The 19,280-nt window shown below is 35.7% G+C and overlaps 1 protein-coding gene across 5 annotated transcripts in view; it reads left to right on the plus strand.

Moving 5' to 3' along the window:
- Positions 1-19,280, plus strand: part of SOX6 (SRY-box transcription factor 6) — a 384,457-nt gene that overhangs the window by 35,800 nt on the left and 329,377 nt on the right. For all 5 annotated transcript variants that reach the window (XM_052811160.1, XM_052811166.1, XM_052811161.1 and 2 more), the window contains exon 2: positions 16,821-16,891. The gene's annotated coding sequence lies outside the window, so the exon portion shown is untranslated. The remainder of the gene's footprint in view (positions 1-16,820; positions 16,892-19,280) is intronic.

Consider the following 19,280-nt stretch of genomic DNA (forward strand, 5'->3'; position numbering starts at 1 on the left):
ACTAAAGACTGCTGATGCCAGAGCATGAGCAACACAGTAATTCTCTAAGACTAATATGGATGGCTGTAACCTGATCATATAGGGATCAATTGATGATATTTTAGATTACTTTGTCATGTGACTGACTTGCAGGTCTAAATTCCAGGAAAATGTCTACACTGAGTTTAGTGAAAAATAGCATATTTAGTTCAATACAGATGTTTTGCAACCAGACAGTGATAGAAGTGCTTCCTAATAAGTACACGGGAAGCTGAGAAACACATATTAGAATAAGCTAAATATATTTTGTTATTGGCGGACTTCAGCTTTTTTTTATTTGAGGTTTAGAAAAGGTGTTATCTTCTCTCATACAGTTTTGTATTATAATTAATTATTAGGCATGGTGGAACTTCAGATGCATTCAGAATTAAACAGAATGGAATAATTTTTGACCAGACCCTGAAAAAAATTATCCTTCTGGGTTATACTGTTAAGGATTTATTTCCTTATCCTTTCCTTCCTTTTTCCTCTTTGCTCCTTCCCTGTTCCTTGCCATTAAATGGCAGGATAGTTTTAATTAATTGTTTAAAGGAGAGGGGATTGTGGACACTTCTGGAGCGTCAGCTTCTGCACCTAAGCCTTGCTGGCTTACTGAGCTTTTCCAGTTCACTGATGCAAGTGCAAGCATTGAATGGTTCATATACAGCTCTAATTCCAACTTATTTGGCAGTTATTCCTTGAATGGCCTAATTTTACATACGACTAGTTTTTAATTCTTAAATCACAACATAAACTGTGTGTATTATATTACTATAAAAGTATGTTAATACATAGGATATGATTAACTCGAAGGGTGAGTTCTCTTTTTCCTGGTACACCAGCGTGCAACCACCGTGGCTTCTGTGGGAACTCCTAGTTTGCAGCTGAAGGCAGAATTCATCCTGAAGCAAAAAAAAGTGATGCAGATTTTTAGGATGTGGCAAGAATAACATCACAAGATATATAACTATAGCAAGGCATAACAAGAAAATTATGTTTCTGTGAAAAGCAGACTGCAGTTATTTCTGGGCTGATCCTGGTTTCTGATTCACAGTCGTGAAGGCCAAAATGTATAGAAATGCATTTATTTGTGCATGGGGAGGACTTGGGAAATCTCTGCTGGGTCCTCTTCCCATTTGGGTAGGTAAGAATAGGGCCAGACAATATATCTTGCTCTGTTTATATCCACCAGCTTCTCCTCACTTTCATTAGAGCACAACTGTAGAAACAACCATGCCCTGGGCTCATGACTAGCTCATATGCTTTGCAAAAACTGTCTGTTTTTCAGAGCTGGCAACGCAGTCTTAACGTGCTTGAGGAATTTAGGTCTCCTACTATCTCATGTCATTGCTTGTACAGAACTTGCAACAAAAATATGCCAGAATGTATCACTTTTATAAATGGTGAACTGCTAGTTTTATTAGAAAAAGTAAATCTATGAATTTTTTTTAAAGTGAGATGGAGATGTTAGGATGTCTCTTTTTTTTTAACGTAGACATTAGACCTAATTACTTTGTCTCATAGCAAATGAGACTCCAGTGTTTCTGTGAAGTTAATATGTAACAAAACTGAAGTAACACTTTAGTGAATCTGCTCCATTGTGTTTGGCCTTTTCTAGATGCTGTGAAATTTAAACCAAAATATTAATTCCACTGGCCTGAAAGCACCAACATCTTTCCCTGTGAAAGTTTTTCTGATGTTATAGCAGTTGCTCAGGATTCTAAGGCATAAGTTGAATGATTTCCCTCTTAACTGTTATGCATTTTGATTTGATTGTTCCTTTTGGGGATGGCATATTATCATCACATTGTGTTTGTTACATGTTACAGTGAAGACAGTAGTTGAAATAACAGAGACACCCCATAGTGCTTTTGTAAGGTGGCAGTAATCTGATTATCCTTCCTGAAAGTAAATACTTTTCTTCTTTTTGCTTGTTTGTAGAGACTTAAGAAAGTCATGCTGATGCTCAAAAAGTACGAGAATATGACTTGATAGCAATTTGCTACTTGTTACAATATTGTTAGCCATGATAAAATTAAAGGGAAAAAAACCTGCGGGAAATAAATAAACCATATTTGTTTTTTAAATCTCTGATGTTAGGAAATCTGGTCTGAGATGCTGTATAAAAATAAGGGTGTAATGTGCAGTTTGTTTTTTGCCAACAGAGTAGACATATACTCTTTGGAGTGTCACCCAATGAGAATGACACTCTGTGTAGTCAAATGTTTATTTACTTGCTCATATATTACATTTTGTCTGTCTGACGGCTTGTCTAGTAAGGATGAACACAATTGTGATTCCTCAGATTGCCATATGCACGCATAGATCTCTTCACCAAATTGACTGTTTCTAATTTCTCACTTTCATTAGTTCCACTGCCTTTTACTATTGTGGAGATATATTTTTGTGTGATTACATATTTTCTCCATCTCTTCTTTGCATCTTACTATTGTAATTTCATTAAACTTGTTTCTTCAGAATGTTGTTTTGTTGTGGGACTAACCTTGAAAAGTTACTTGTAATAATAGCTTGTTTAATTTCTATCCAAATTTCTTATATAACATTCTTACTAATTTTTTGGTAAAATTTTGTTCAGTTCTCCATGTCTACAATTATCTAATCTGTTATTCTTTTACTGTATCAGTCCAATTTATATTTATGAAAATTTTGATGGGTGCAAATCCGTCTTCTCATAGGATCATTTTGATTTGAAAACCTGTGTTTTCTGGTTTATATATTATTGTGGTACTTTAAAAGTTTCTATGCCATATGGAGTGCAGCAGCTTATTTGTTTGCTGTGAAAATTGTAGTTGTCATTTGAGATATATTTTCTATGCTGCACTATTTTTAAAACTATTTGCCTGTTGGTTTTTTCATATGTTTTCACTAATTTCAGAGCAGCTGACCCATTTTGAAACCAACCAGACTAATGCTAAGTATGTTCAATAAGTAGAAGTCTTTGAGAGAAGCATTTTTTCCCACCCAGGGTAATATATAAAGTAAATTCCTTAGAGTATATGTTCCAATAGGCTTGCATCATTTTGTGTCCTTGAATATGGTATGCTTGGAGGTGAGAGACGTTAAATCTAGACCTATCCTCAGAATTCCCAAAAGTAACTGAAATGTCTTGATTTGAGAATTATTGGTCATCACTTCAATTGAGCTCTCTGATTTTTTTTTCATGCTATCCATAATGTCCTGAGAAAGCTGAGAATAACATCATTACTGCATAGAAATCTTCACCTTTTGCCTCAAATTTTACTGGCAGAAATGAGAAAAATAAGTGAATTAAAGGCAATCTGCAAGAGAGACTTATTAATGCTCTTGGAAGTATGTTTGATGTTCTCATCATGTTTTCTTTTATATAGATCTTGAAAACTAAGAGCCAAAAAGAAGTCTAGTATCATTCAAGAGTATTCCAGAGTAGTCTGTATTCCTGTCTTCTGCCTTTGTTTTTCAGACTTACCTACATTTAGAGCTGTGCTCGTATTATTAGTGTATGTGCAGGCACTGAAAAAAATGTGATGGGCGAGTCTGATGCGAAATATTCTTGATATTCTTCAGAGTATCATTGTGAAATGGCTTTGGTTCCTTTTACTTCTAATTGCTTAATTTCTGGTGGATCATTTGTTTGATTTCAAAGCCAGACATCTTAAAAGAAACTGAGCCTCAAACTAGAGGCAATTCGCTTTACCCCTAATCTGTTAGATAATGCCCTGAATCATCAACATACAGAGGAAACACAAAGTAACAAAACTGGTAAAGAGGTATTTTGTATGTGAAGTTGAGGACATTAGCTGAAGATGCAGACGTTCCTTCTTTCTATTCTGGTAGGACTTTCTAGGATAGAAGTCAGATTCTGGTGTGTTGAAATTTCCTTTTGAGGCCATGCTTTGGCAAGATGCTGTCTTGTTGCTTATAAAATGACTAAAGTGTCTACCAAATGCAAGTGCCAAGTCAAAATATGTTCTGTATTTTGGTAATTGTGCAGAAAGAACACCAGATGGTTCTGATGGTGAAGCACTTAGGGTAGGATCACCAAGTTTTAATGGATGGCAAACTCCAAAGGCTTAATTACCAACCTCTCTAGCAGCATACTTTTTATCAGAGTGGACAAGTTATTTTCAGACACAGAAAAGAAAGAACCTTATATTTCTTTGCATGTAGCTGAATAAAACCCACTTATCTTCTCTGTAGGAGTATCTGAAACTCACAATACTTGGGCCTAATATAAAGGGTGCCAAATGATGTTTCCAGAATGGAAAAACTAAATTATGAACAAGAGTGGTTTTGTTTGAGTAGCTTGATATTTTCCCAACGTGCTCAGTTTTCACAGTGTGTGTTAATGTATAATTCTCCTACAATATGAATATATCCTACATTTTGGGTTCAGATGTATAACGATGATATTTATTTTCCACATCTAGTCTGAGAAGGGTCAAGAGTGGTCTGTTCTTTTGGAAGATTTTCCCATTGGAGGAATTTGGACAGGCCACATTTAGAGACTAGAGAAACTAAAAAATTAAATTGCAGGTCACACAGCACATTTTATAACTCCCGTAATGTTGCTTGATTTCATAAAGTAAGTCCATACAAGTTTGAAGTGTTGACCGATTTGCTTCTGCAATGTTAAAATTTGACTTTTAATTTTAATACCTTCCAGCCAGCCCTAATAACAGCATAGCAGTAATTTGTGTGCTGTAGTCACAGAGGACTTCATACATATTTGAATGAAGTGTTCTGCATATGTTTTTTTTCTTGCATTTGTATGATATGTTTGCTAAATCCTAGTGATGTTAGAGAACCTGGTGATGTTAGTATTTGCTTCCAGTTTTTACACAAGAATAGTATTACCCTTGTCTAAAACTCTAGTTGTTATTGTCATTGAAATAATTGAAAGTTTCACCATTGACTGTGGTGTGATTATAGGGTCAGCTTGTTGAAATACATCTTGGGTGAGGCATAGTTAAGATAATGAGGCCGAGTATAGCCATCACTTATATCATGCAAGTTCTTTGGCTTCTGTAGGATTGGACAGGTGCAACTGTGAAATGCTGTTAAATTTGAGTTTTATAAAAAGTGAGAACCCTGCTTCTTATGTTGCCATATAACAGTGAACAAAACTAGAAGGGCCTAACTGGTTGTTTTTAGACCCTCTTACTGTGTCTGCAGGAGCCAGGTTTTAAAGATTGTTGGGACTTGCTGTAGAGCACAGCTGCTTCTCCAGGTAGGGAGAGATATCAAGAAGAGTATCATATATGATTGATGGGAGACTGTCTTGTTGGCATTGAGCCACTTTGTAAATTTTTTTAGGTAATTATGTCTTAATTTTTGTACATGCGCTTAAGCAACTTGGGATCTTAAAATCGGAGTCAGCATGCTTACAGAGAGGATTCATCTCAGAGTAATGTATTTTTTTATACTTATAACTTTTAAAATGTTTTAATAGTGTTTTTACTGATTTTTGCAAAGCTCTACATGGCTTAGACTGGGATTCTGCTGTCTCTGATCTTATTGAGTGGAATCTTATTCGCTGGTTTTCAAGGAGGTGACTTGCTATTAAGGTGTTTCTTAATTGCACAAATGACCCCAGTAAAGGATGTTGGTAGTAGAAATGTGTGTTGCTTGATCTTCCTCCTAGATCCTCAAATTATGGTTTAAAAGTTCCACAAACTTTATGTTGGCACTCAGTACAGGGGAAAATATCATCCAACTGTCATATTTTAAAATATTTATTGTCTTGTAAGGTACTGTAAAATTTCATCTTGAAACATTATATAGGTGCACAATATATTCTTGTGGTGATTACTAATAGTAGTGTCTGACTTTGCAGTGAATTATCAGCTATTGATAATTCAGCCAAGTTCTGAAAATTTCTAAGAGGTTTATTACCTCACTGGGGTGACAGAATAAACAGCAAAATCCTAGATCCATTAAAATCGTCATTGTTCTGCGATGCATCAAGTACAGCCAGGTTTTAACCCTGTGCTCCAAAAATAGCCATGCCTTCCTGTGTACTCAGGGGAGTCCCTAGGGTTTGATATTTTTCTTTGAGGGACCATATTTATTCACACTGAACAGCGTGTTTGCTGATGTTTTCAAAATGCATGTCCTCTTAGAACGCTACACTTGTAAGACCCTTTGTGGCAATTTACACTGCACTGAGAACAACGGGATCTTGAACATAGCTGTGACCTGCAGTGTCACCCTAATGCCCTTGGTTGGAAAGAAAGCAGATTAAGTTATTTGGAAGCAAGGAGTAGTTAGCAGTAAAATAACTGAAATTATAAACGTGATCATTGGAAGTATAACATTTTACAGTTTCTTAAATGAAGAAAGAGAAGAATAAGGATTAAAAACTTTGTCAAGTGGGAAAGATCTATGAATATCATTTTGGTTCTTGAGAGTGGCATTGGCTAAGATTTTAAACATTTTACTTTTCCTTGATTTCCCAGAAAGTTTTCTTATGTTTACTTATACATAAGTAATTAACTTCACACTGCATTCCAAAGGGTGCATATGCCACAAAAAAAGGGCAGGGTCACCTGGAAAAAGAGAAATTTCTAGCTCAAAGAAGCAAAGTATCTCTAGTTAAGTAAAAGAGAGGAATCGGAAAATTTTACAAAAAAAAAAAAGAAAAAAACCTACATACTTTATAGTTGCCAGGGAGTAGTTATAACTTGTGCTCTAATGATTTCTGATGGATGTTGCTGTAATGTTCACTCTGGTGTTCGTTAAAAAGAAAATGGAGAAAACACCACCCTAAAATTCCACAGCGATAGCTGCTTCATTTAGCACAAGAAACATAGCTGAAGCACTTCCTAAAGAACTTTCTTTTAAAAAGAAATTTAAGTTATTCCTTGTATATTTTCCTTTCCTCCTTCATTTTCTTTTGTTTAGTTAAACCAATGATAAGATCTTGTAATGAAACATGTCAGGCTGATGAGTTAATTTGGTGAAACTTTTAGGTTTGTTATCCAGATTAATGCCAACTTTTTGAGTGTGTGATTTTTTAATTTTGTTTTGTTTTAAGATCAGTATTCCATTTACATTTTTGAAATATCATATGCAAAGCACCTAGTAGCCACCCCTCTAGCCATCAGCTTTTCATTGCTGCCTGTCAGTATCACGCTGAGGGCAGGTGCAGATAGCCTGAGGCTCGTAGATGTTGAGCAATACTAGTAAATGCCCGGAGATACGGTTTTATATGACTACCTAAAGAGGCTAGGAATCATTTTCAGCATGCAAAAACCAGAACCCTTCCCCCTAACTTGCTTTCAAGTTTGTAGCTTAGGACGGTGTGTCCTAAAGTGTAGGGCACCTCTGGCTCCAAGATCGACAGTTTACTAATATGTGATCTCTATACACAGTACAAAAACCAGACCGTGAACATAAGACTGATCTTTATGGACTGATAGAAGGTAGTGCTTTAGCATTTTAACCTGCTTGACTGCTAGTACCCATGACTAGACTTAACATAAATTGGAGTTAGGGGTCGTTGTATCATTTATTTGATGGGCAGTATTGCCTGCAAGGATTTCTATCTATGGTGAACATATTTCAGTTCTGGTTTCAAAATATCTTGCAGAGGTCAATGTTGCAGAAAAAATAGAAAATCAAAATCTTTAGATGATAGGCAACAAGAACAAGTATTGTTCAAAATCACAAACAAGATTTTGACAGAGATGTCATAGGTGAAAATCAGAAGAAAGTAGGGCTTTACCTGGTTGTCTCCAAAGCTTGAATTCTTATCAAACTGATAGCTTCACCATTGAAGGCAAATTTCTGTTTCAAGGTGTACCTTTTCCTTAATTTAAACATAAATTAAACATAATTTTTTTGTTTGCTTTTTTGACTAATGAAGTAGTCATGCTTTAGGAGAGACTGAAAGGAGGCTGAGAGGTTTTTGTTTTGAGGGCTTGGTGAGGTAATGCGGTTCATATTTTTTCATGTGATTTATTTGTCCAGCAGGTGAGAGATAATTATCTTCAGGACTGATTATTGCAGATAATCACAAATAGAATGGTCCTTTGGGCAGAGTACAAAGCCATATCCTTGCTGGTAGCACTCTGTGCCACACACTTGGGGAACTGTTTTCTGACAGAGGATATGTATGTAAGATGGGATTCTGATTGACTGAATCGATCCTTGAAGAAAGAAGTTTTATTTACTTATGATTCTTCTAAAGTGAAACTAAAATGGGAGCACCTGGACCTTCTTTTCTCTGGTTATAGTGTCAGGAGAAATGAATTTCAAAAACTGGAGCTGAGAGAGGAAGTTAGTATAAGAGGTCTTTTTTTTAAAAAAAAAAAAAAAAAAAAGACTTAAGCTATAATTATTATGTTTCAGGGTTTCCGGAAAAAACCCCAAGATATGCAGTAAGGAGATTTTGTCCCTCAGGGAATCCAGAGAAGTAGACCTGAAGGCAGACATTCTTAAGGCTTTCTAATTGATTTTTATGTCCTACTTAACTAGCTTTGAAAATCTGAGCTTCATAATATGGAATATTACTCTCCAATACAGAACCCCAATATTTTGTCTGGATTAACACTAGTTTCAATGGGAGCAAATGGCACACTTATACTGTAATATTACAATATAGATTTGTCGAAAAAAAAAAAAATGTGAATTTGTGTACAGCTGACTTAGCTCCTGGTCATTTGGCTCACAGCCTGCTTACATTAAATTCTGAAGGTAAGGGTACATTGTCGCATTTTTCTTTTTCTTCTTCTTCTTTTTTTTTTTTTAATCAAATCCACCAATCTTTTTTTTTTTTATTGTGTAGTGCACTGCAGTTGTGACAGGTTGAATCTCCAATTTTCAGGGAATTTTCAAATCCAAGTGCTATATGGTATTTATGCTGGAATTTTAATTATGGTAGAGTGTTCCCATGCACTAGTATTAATGTTGATATCTCTAAAATATCAGGGAGACATTTCAGCTATCTTACCATTTGTAGCTGTTGGAAATAATGGTAAAACTGGGCTTTCACAATTACCACTTCCCCCACCTCCCCCATATATATCTCTTTGCTGGAGGGCTTTAGTTTCTGGTTTAAGAGGTTCCTTGTTGCTGTTCCAAGCCTTGCCTATGCATATGTAGGTGTTACGCTATCAAAAATTGTACCAAGGAGTTTGCATCTGGTAAATGTAACACAAATACAATTTAGTAGGTGTTCAAATCAAAATTCAGTGAAAGAACCTGATGAAAATGTGTCCCAAATCCTTTCTGTGGTCTGTGTGCAACAGCTTCAGACTTTGAGCAGTGATGTACGATGACTCAAAGCGTCCTATGTTATTTAACTGTTCTCAACTCTACACAATTCTTGATGCTTTGTCTAGCAAGGAAAATACAGTAATGGAATTTGTTTTTTTTTTCTTTCCAAAAAGACTGTTTATTTGCTCAGAGGAGGTCAGCAAGTGTAGATAAAATATATATAGATAATATATAAAAAAATTGAGGATAAAATGAATATGTACCTGTAAATATAGATAGTTGATTTGAATCACAAATCAATGCAATTCCATTCTGTTCTGTAATTGAATTTCAGTTTAGTCCAATCCAGAACTCACAAAGTTCATTAAAGAGACTTAACTGCATGCTAAATTACAGTTTGAATAACATTTTATATGTTTTATACTGTCCTTTTTGGTCATATGACTGAGCTGAAAGAATGTACCCTCTTTTAAACAAAGTAAGCCGATTCTTCAGTAAAATTACTTTAAACATTGGTCTGAATATGGAAGAGCAGGGAACCTGACACGTTATGTATTCAAAAGATAAAGGGAGCCAAAACCTACTAAGAGTATTGTTAATTTTAATACAATTTTCTAAGAAAAAATACATCAATGTGGTAGGCTAACAGCTCCTGGTATGTGTGTTCTTCTTCTTGCATAATGAAATTATCACATAATAATAATAATATTAATATATAATAAACAAAAACTTTGTTGTTATTTTGTGTTAAAGTTGTATCCAGAGAACCCTTGTGAGATTGTATTACAGTAGCATCCTGAGACCCCGTTATGGTTGCAAGTTCCTGTACACATGTAGGAAGAGATTAAAAAGCTATCATTCCAAAGTACAGTTGAGGCACAGAGAGAAGAGAAAAAAATTGCCAAATATTATAATGCAGATCAATGCCAGAGCTTCTATATTGGTCTTTGTGTGGTTGCCTTCCATGGTTGCGTGACAAATGTGACTCTCTGAAGAGTGACCCTGGATACCATTTCCAAGCCATGTCCTCTCCACACCTCTGCTTCTCTAGGTGTAGAAAGTAACTTTTCAAGTGCAGTTTGTATTTGCTGTAAAACTCTCTCTGTATTTGATATATCCTTCTAACAGTACCACATATTGGAAGGTTTTCTGGTATTTGGAACACCAGTCATACTTCCTGGGGCTTGTGCGGCTGTAACTTTTCATTCTGGGGTTGATTTGCCTTGTAGTGCCTTCAGTGCATGGATCTGTATGTGTAAATGCTACAGAAACATACTAATTTTGAAAGCTTTCTCTGTTTTCTTTAATTCAATCATATTGATTAGGAATGATCCACCCTGTGGCTATTAAAATGGCATGTATCTCACAAGAAGTTCCGAAGTATTTTTTGTGTCATAGCTACATCATGTGAGTGGCAGTGGGCTGGTGCAGGAACTGCTGGGAAACCTGAGTCCCTTGATGTGGGAGCAGGGAGCCTGCAGTGCTTACCAGCCTACCCTGGGCCACTGAGGAGGCTTTTGCTGTCTCTAACCGATGAGTTATAACTGGAATTCCTTCTCTCCCTTCAGCCTTCCAAGCAGCGTTGTGTATGTCTTGTGGTTCTTATTTGCTTGAAAGTATGAGCACAGAGCTTATCAGATCTGGAATGCTAGCCCCCTTCCTTTTATATGAAAGAATAAACACATATTTAGGTATTTCTTTCATCTGCACAGTGAATTAGATGGTTTTGGTGTTTTCAGGTATAATTTTAGTGGCGGGTGTAATAATACATTTAAATTAGTTGTTGTACATGTGCAGGACTTTTTTCATCAAAATCCTTTTTAGTCTTAACCTGATCCTATGCTATGAAGTGATACAGTGGAAAGACCTTAATTTTGTATTCTGTGCTCACGTTCTGTAGTGATTGGATGCTTTATAGATATGCAGGCATGCAGCAGAGAAACCTTCACGAGCTGCCTGTTGAAGATATAATGCAATTTTGCAAATGTCTGTGCCTTTACAGAAGAGATCATAAGGAGCTCTTATAGTCCGTTATATAATACAATGCTGCCAGATAATGTGCCACTACTGAGTGATAACCTTTTGGGAGAGACAGGGAACAACTCTCTTATGAACCATGCTGTGGGGTTTGGCAAAAGTGGTGATGCTTCTGGGGTTCCTTTTTTTAAGAGGCAGTTTACAGAAACACCATCTATTGTATGTGTATGTCGACATGCTTTTTGTAGGCAGATGTGAGGTTGCTCTAAACTGGAAGTCATGTAGTTTACGTAAGCGCTAACCATAGCTAAACTGGATTAGAGTGGGTTTGCGGCCAGTCATCTCCGAGTGTGGGCAGAGTGAGCTCACATCTCCCTGCAAAACTCTGTGGAGATGTATCCTATTTTAAGTATTTTTTTTGAGCCTCGTCTCTGTAATAACAACATCACAGCTTCTGGTATGTAGAATTGTAAAGCATCACTGTTACAGAAGGAAGAAATAGTAGCTCCTTTCTGTGAATAAGGAACTAAGAAGCACAAATAAACTCTTTTGCTGAAGGTTGAGCAGAAAATCTATAGCAAAGGCAGTGACTGAGTACAAACTTTGGAGACCAATTTTTACATTGTATGCACTGTGCTGTTCTTACCTCACTGTGATGCAACATGTGTTTTAAAATGACCACTTGCGTAACAGGTGGTATGCTCTGATTCCTCCTTTGATAGATCTTTTGGCTGCAATCTCTGCTACAGAGTACAAAAATCCAAATGAGGATCATTTCAGAGGGACTATTCTAAAATAAAAAGCAATAGGGAAACAGCATTGTGGTTGTTTTGGTTTGGCTGGGTTTTTTTGTTATTGTTGTTTGTTTTTTTGTTTTTTGCTAATGCACGGAACCAAGGAGAGTAAACAGTTTAAGAAACAAGCCAGCAAAGGCAGTAAAATACAATGCCGGGCCATTGAAGAGAAGTGACACAAAGGGAAGATAACAGGAATTTCCTCATCTCCCTTGTAGAAAGTCTCATCTATAGTGGTTAATTACTGTGTTTACTTTCCTGTTTCAAAATGATTACGTATAAAGAGTTTTCTGTGTGCAAGTAAAACATTTTTTATTGAATCATCTTGAAACTGTGCCCTTTACCTGAATTAAGTAATAGTTTTAGAATTCCAACTCAAAGGATCTCATCATAATCAGCCTACTGCCTCCTTCATTTTTGTGATTGTGGCTAGGGGCTTGCAGGTCATTAATGTTTTAATTGTGAAATTTTGCACATTTCAGGGTGTGAAATTGCTATGTGATTCAGGCCCTAAATGCATAGTTTCATTTCTGTATTATTCCTTTTTCTCATTTCACATCATGCTATAATTCTGAAAATAGTTTTTTAACAGTTGTTGAATGGTACATATTTTAGTCCCAGCAGCCCACAATGATAGGCCACATTCTCAAATGATATAACATGATGCCATGCTTTTTACTAAATAACTGCTTCCATTTTTTACTTGCAGGCTTCCTTCGTGCTCACTGATGACTGTGCACAGAAAATACACACTACCTGTAGAGGCTCTATCTTAGAAGAATGAGAATATTTTATTTAAAGATTTTATAAAATAAGTAACTTTTTTTCTTCTTTCCAAAAGTGGTGAAACTTTTTATGTTCTGAAAACTAAAATCTCTTCGAATTATTAGAGCTGATGATGTTTGGGTGAAGAGAGGACTATTTTATAAGTGATGTTTGGCTATTTATGGAATTTTGTTTGGTTCATAACACTTAGGGCATATAAGATCCTGCAGTCATTTAGTGGTGTGCATAATCTGTTTTATGTCCAGCATTCTCTTGGTGTCAATATGTGTTTGCAAGACAAGCAAAAGCTTAGCTTTTTGAAAATCGAGTTGTTTTGAAATATTCTGTGAAATTGTTGGATGACTGTACATTATTCTTAGTCAAGTCAATGAGAGATGGTTAACTTTATTAACACTTCTTTTAAGACAGGCCTGTGACTTTCTGGTGTTTGCAGAAATGACCTTCGTCTTACTTCATGTTACCTGACATTAGGATGCCTTTTCCTGTTTGAAAAAAACAACCCCAAACAAACAAACAAACAAACAGTCAAAACCATGAAAACTGCTATGATGTTTGCTTTTGAGCAAACCTTTTAATTTAAAATGTAACCTTTTTATGGTTTTCTAAAATGGAATTTTTGAGGCAAACAAGATGATAATCAACCTTTGCTATTTTCATTGAAAGCGGGTTGCCTGAACCCTTAGGTCCTTTTGTAAATCCCTGTCTTTGTGGTTCATTGTTTTCATGATGTTGACAGTTTGTGTTGTTTGTTTTTTTTTTTTATTCTGCTTTCCAAGACTTGGGAGTCCATGGTGTGTTACCTCTGGGTGTTTTCAACAGCAAGTATCACAGAAGTATAGCCAGTAATTTCATACAGATCTGCTGTATTGCATCTGCTTTTGCCTCAGTTCCCCTGCCTTGCAGCCATGCTACAGCTTGTAGGTTGAAATGCTGATTAGTACCAGAGCACTGGAGGCACTGGTACACAGATTTAGATCTTTGCACTGTGTTTTTCCTCTGCTGTCAAAAGTTTTGGCATTTTAACAGAGTGGTAGAACAGAAAGTCAGCTATAGTATAGGAAAAAGGGAACGTAACCTTTTTTGTTTGGTTCATGCTATGCACTGATTTAAGTATGAAGCTTCTTTTGGCAAAGGCACCTGAAATCAGAGCATAAGTTGTTCTTACTGCTTTATTTTTCGCCTTTCATAGTGGGGCTGGGAGACCCAGTCTTTGATATGGGTGCTAGCAACTTTCCAAACAAGCATCTGAAATACCTGCAGACATTGCAGGTATTGAGAACATTTTGAGACCATTTCAACTGCAAAATATCTGACTGAAGTTTCTGGTGGGACTTGTACCAGTTAAATCAACAGAATACTTGGAGTTCAACTCAAGACATCTGAAGTGAAAGTATAAATGGTTTAAGCTAATAGAATAAGAGCTAGACTTCTGAAAGGGTTAGGTCTTTCTTCTCAAAATCAGTGGGAGCTGGCCTTCCGAACACCTTTAAAAACATGATGCAAGTCTTTTATTGATAAAAGAGACAGGTATAAAAACCTACATGGAACAACTACTGACCTGTATAGTATTAGTCCTTGGTCTATTTTATTTAAGTAATAAATTTATATTTAATTATATGATTTGTCTAGGATACACCTGATAGAAATTTTGTATTAAACTTTATGATGTTAGTGTTTGATGGACAGAGGGTTTTCTACATGGATAAGAAAACAGTTTTCGGTTTAAGAAAAATTACCTGGAAAGCTAAAAAGAAATAAAGTAATGTGAGGCTACAGAATATAGGACTACAAGTGTAAAAGAGAAAAAATAGTTAGCAACTACTTCATCTAATTAGGTCACGAGGTTTACTTTTGGTGGTTTTTTTTGTGTGTGTGTGTGTGTTAGTTATATCATCTATCTTTTGAGCAAGGAACTGTGCAAGGTAAAATGAGTCAAGGCAGTAAGAAACAGGTATTATTTTCTTCCATGTAAACCCCAGGTACCTCATACTTGAATTCCCACTGTGAATAACTATTTCTGGTCAAATAGATTGTTTTCAGCATTTTACTTACACTCTGGTACTGTTAGTAGACTACTGCTATTACTGAACACTTACTTGATTGCACTTTTTTATTAAATATACTAAGGGAATGTGGTTGAAGGAAAAGTCAGTTTTATATGATATAGTAAATACAACAGACTAGCTCAGGTGAGTCTGTTTTGAATAGACTGAGCTGTTTGGGGTTGGGTTTTTTGTTTTTGTTTTTTCCACCCTGACCAGCTACGTAATGGATAGGCCTGCAGCTGATTCCCAGTTCTGAGGTGTGATCTGAGCAACAAGCCTTTGTTTGCTCAGAATCACTGGGTATGGTTAGCCCTGTTCTGCCTTCTCCCTCACTTGCACTGTTGCTATAAGAATCAAGGCTTCACCTACATAGTATTCCACAGGATTTTTTACCAAACTGAACTTTTTTCCTGATAGATTAACAGAGTGCTAAAGCTAAATTTAAAATTTTGTATATTTAACCTTTCCCCTTAATTGCTTGCCCAGACTAAAGGTTTGGTGCTTTGTTCCTAAATTCTCTACATGAGGTGGTGTGCATTAAAGTGTATTTATACTCTTTCAGATTAATTAACTGTGACCTTATGAACCACTGTCCTTGTTTAATTGGTGGCTCCAAAGCACACTAATGGCATAAATCAGCTGATAATGAGATTCAGACTTGCTTTTAAAATACATAACAACACTGCATTGATATAGGAAATGAGATTTGTTGACACTCTGTTGGTATTACAGGAGAGAAGACACAATTAAATGTGTACTTTTGGGTTGGGGGAGGGCTTGGTTGGAATGAATAATATGCACTTCAGGGTGGGTGTATGAAATAAGGAGGATATTCTACATCAAGATAAGTTTGGTAATCTCTCCTTGTCTCTAGGCAATGTGCAGTACTGGCTGGTGCACTTTAGGATACAGAAATGTTGTGGGAAGGTGTTTCTTAAAGATTACTGGAGGCTAACAAAAATGATGATTTCATCTTAAATATAGTTACATGTTTTTAAACTGAGCTTACACCCACTGTTTTATGAACTGCAAATTAATCAGATAGCTCCCAGAGAACAAAAAGGTTTTGACCTAAACTAGTTGCCCAGGCTTCATTACTATTTTCAGTTTAATGTTACCCGTATCCATCCTCACAGTTTGGAAAGAAAACAAGGGCTGTGCAACAAAGTTTCTTTGTTTTCATAAGAACTAAAAATGTGCTGTACGTAGACCAAACAATAAAAATAAACTACTGAACTACCTTCTAATGCATGGGGGTTCTGGAGAGAGGAAACCATGGATATTTAGAGGCATAAAGTGAGTCATTGTGCTAGTTAAAGAATTTTATAAGGCGAGCTCTGTGGGTTTGAGTTGCATCTGTTACCTTTCCAACTAGAACCGAGGGGTATGCAGGAAAAAGAATGTTGGATTTAATCATGACTTATAGTGAAAGCATTGTACTTAGGCTAGGCTTCTAACTGGGATCTAGACCGTAGGAGAACAAAATTGTTAGTCTTTTTTTCTGTATGAATTTTGCCTTAGATGGGTTCCAGTTAAACACATCTAAACAATATTATTTTACACCAGTTAAGCTGCAAAATGCTGTTAACAAAATACTTTAAAAAAGTAATGAATGTTCTGTAACACTTGAAAACAAAAAAACAAGGAAAAAACCCAACAAGAAACCCCAACCAGCCAAAAACCCCCTCACAGCTATTTTCCTTATTAAAAGATAACCATGCTTGCATTTATGACAGTTCTTAGAAGCTGTAATGGACTGAGTTGCTATGGTGTGAGATGCAGAACAATGAAATAATTGTTTCTCTTGGTATTGGCTTCCTGGAAACAAATTCTGTGTAAATTACATGGCCGAAATAGTGACAACAGTCTTCTGTTCTATTTAGTTCATAGTTAAAAATTGTAACTATTCTATAATAATAGAAAAGTAACATTTATCAGTCTGGACTTTCTTTTGTTTCAACTTTTTTTCCTTTTACATTTTCAGGTCAGTTTCATGAATTCAAAAGCAACTTACCAGTGATTTCTGGGACCTGGGGCTGATTTTCTCGTGTATTTGTAAGTACTTATTAATTAGTTTTCCTGTTATGTGCATCTTTCTAATACTCTTTTTAACATGAAGAATGGAAGCTATTTTAAAATGTTGCTGTCATGCCACAGTTTTAGAATGTTCTTTTATTAAGAGATGTACCTAACTACTTAGAAACTTTTTGTAGGTGTTTTGCTAGCAACTTATGTTTCAGTTATTCAGAGAGTCTACAGATGCTTGAATTAACAGTGAATATTCCTGTTAGTTCAAGCTTTCTTTTGGTTTTCATAATAGTAACGAGAGAACAGTGTTGGTTAATATGTAACACATCAGTTGTGACACTTGCTAATGATAGCAGTTCATCTTGCTGTTGTGATGAAAATTATTTCTAGAAATGAATTGGGGCTGTGCTTCAAGACTGACAGGACTTTTAGGGGAGATGCTACATGGGTTTATTGAGGAAACATTAGGATGACCAGTATCTGCTGAACTGGGAGTGTATTTTCATATACGCTGGAGAAAGCTGACCTTTATGTTTGCAGCAAAATGACTGAGTCTGTAGTCATTTAGGCCATGGCCCAAGAATATGCTTCAGCGTATGCCCAAGTTCAAATAAAGCAAATGGGACTAGGCCTATGCATAAATTCTTTGAGAAGGGGAAAGTTAGAGGAGGGGATCTGGGAGGAAGATAGTTATTTACGCAACAAATAGAAAGCATTCAGAACTGCTGTTTTGGATAGTCTTCAGCTTTAGTCAAGTATAATAAGGAAAATCTAATGGGACTTAGACTTGGCATGATATAAATTATTGCAATACCTCTTGTATGATGTAGTATAAATGAAACCAATCTATGCAGCTTGTTGTCTTAAGTCACAAATATAGTTTATGAATAAATATTTATTCAATCAATCATTTGTGGAAAAAGATGTTCACGAAACTACATAATCAGGGAAAAATATGGCTGGTTCTCTTCTCAATATGGAAATGTGTTCAATTTGTACTAACCCTTCCACTTTACAAATGTTCATTTTCATATATGGTTTTGCTATTATATTTGCAGTTTCCTTCATTTACAGGTCAGCATCTTTTTAATGAGCATTGTCAGTCGTATTTAAAGAAAATATTGTTATTAAATAAAATAAACAATTTAGAAAAAGTATTACCATTGAAAAATAGTTCTGAGAAGGCAATGTAAAGTGATTACTGAATTGAGAGTGAGGAATTTGTTGTAGCTCTTCCCGGCTTTGCCACTGCATGTTTTTTTCAAGCAATCAGTTAGGCTTTCTTTGCCTCATCTTTCTCATCTATAAATGAAAATAGTAATATATCAGTCAATACAAACAGTACCTCTTTATACCTCAATATGGAGTATACTTTCCAATCAAAGCAATGGAATAAATACAATGGTATATTAATGGTGAACTTTTTTGTGTGTACCAGGCTAACTGGGTGAAAACCTGTAAGTATTGTTTAATTCATGTTCATGTAGTATTATGAACATATAAAGGGCTTTAGTAATTATATTGTGGACTCCTGATCTGAGTCTCGCTTTTCTTGGTTGACAACGACAAAAAACTGTGGTAAACAAAATTGACATTAAAAAGTACTTTGGAAACAATGTTTGAGTTTAGGTCAATCAAGTAAGTACTTAAACTTTAATGAGAAGTATGGACTGTTGTTATCACACAAGCGTACACTGGCTTTTGCAGAAAAAGTTGTTAGTACAGTTGCGACAGTTTATAGTATTGTGACCATGAGAGCTGGAACATCATTCAGCAGCCCTACCAATGAAGCCAAGTAAATGACTATACAAAATGACTGTACACAATGAACCACAATCTAGTATTTTATAGGTATTCTCTGCAACTCAGAGTTCAATCACATTGACATGAATATCTGGAGAAGCTAACACTATGGCTGACTGTTCCTGTTCTCTGATTAAAGGACTTATTTTAGTATCTAGCTCTATATATCTAGGAACATATGCAAACATTAAGTTCACATAAACTGAAAACAAAATGTAGGATGTACAACTGATTGATTCAGCCTGGTGTTTCGTCATATACTGAAAACAGGATTGAAGTATACATTCTATAGTAATACAGGTTTAGATCTTCTTAAATCGTCTCTACTGTACCTCTCCAAACTTGCACATATTCTGTAGGTAGTATACATTAGTTCAGCAGATACAGACTCTTACCATTCAGTAACAGTAATATGTACAGTGTCATAAATTTTCACTGTGCTCTATAGACTAACAGCATGGGTTGTTACCTCAAGTATCTTTCAATTTAAAGGGCTGATTTCTGTAAATACTTGTTCGTGTGAGATGTCCATGGAAGCTGATGAAATCAGGATCAGAACCTGAGGCTAAACAAATAGGCACTAAGCAAATGATACCATATAAGATGGGAGCTT

Source organism: Harpia harpyja, chromosome 16 (assembly GCF_026419915.1).
Source record: "Harpia harpyja isolate bHarHar1 chromosome 16, bHarHar1 primary haplotype, whole genome shotgun sequence".
NCBI classification, from domain to species: domain Eukaryota; kingdom Metazoa; phylum Chordata; class Aves; order Accipitriformes; family Accipitridae; genus Harpia; species Harpia harpyja.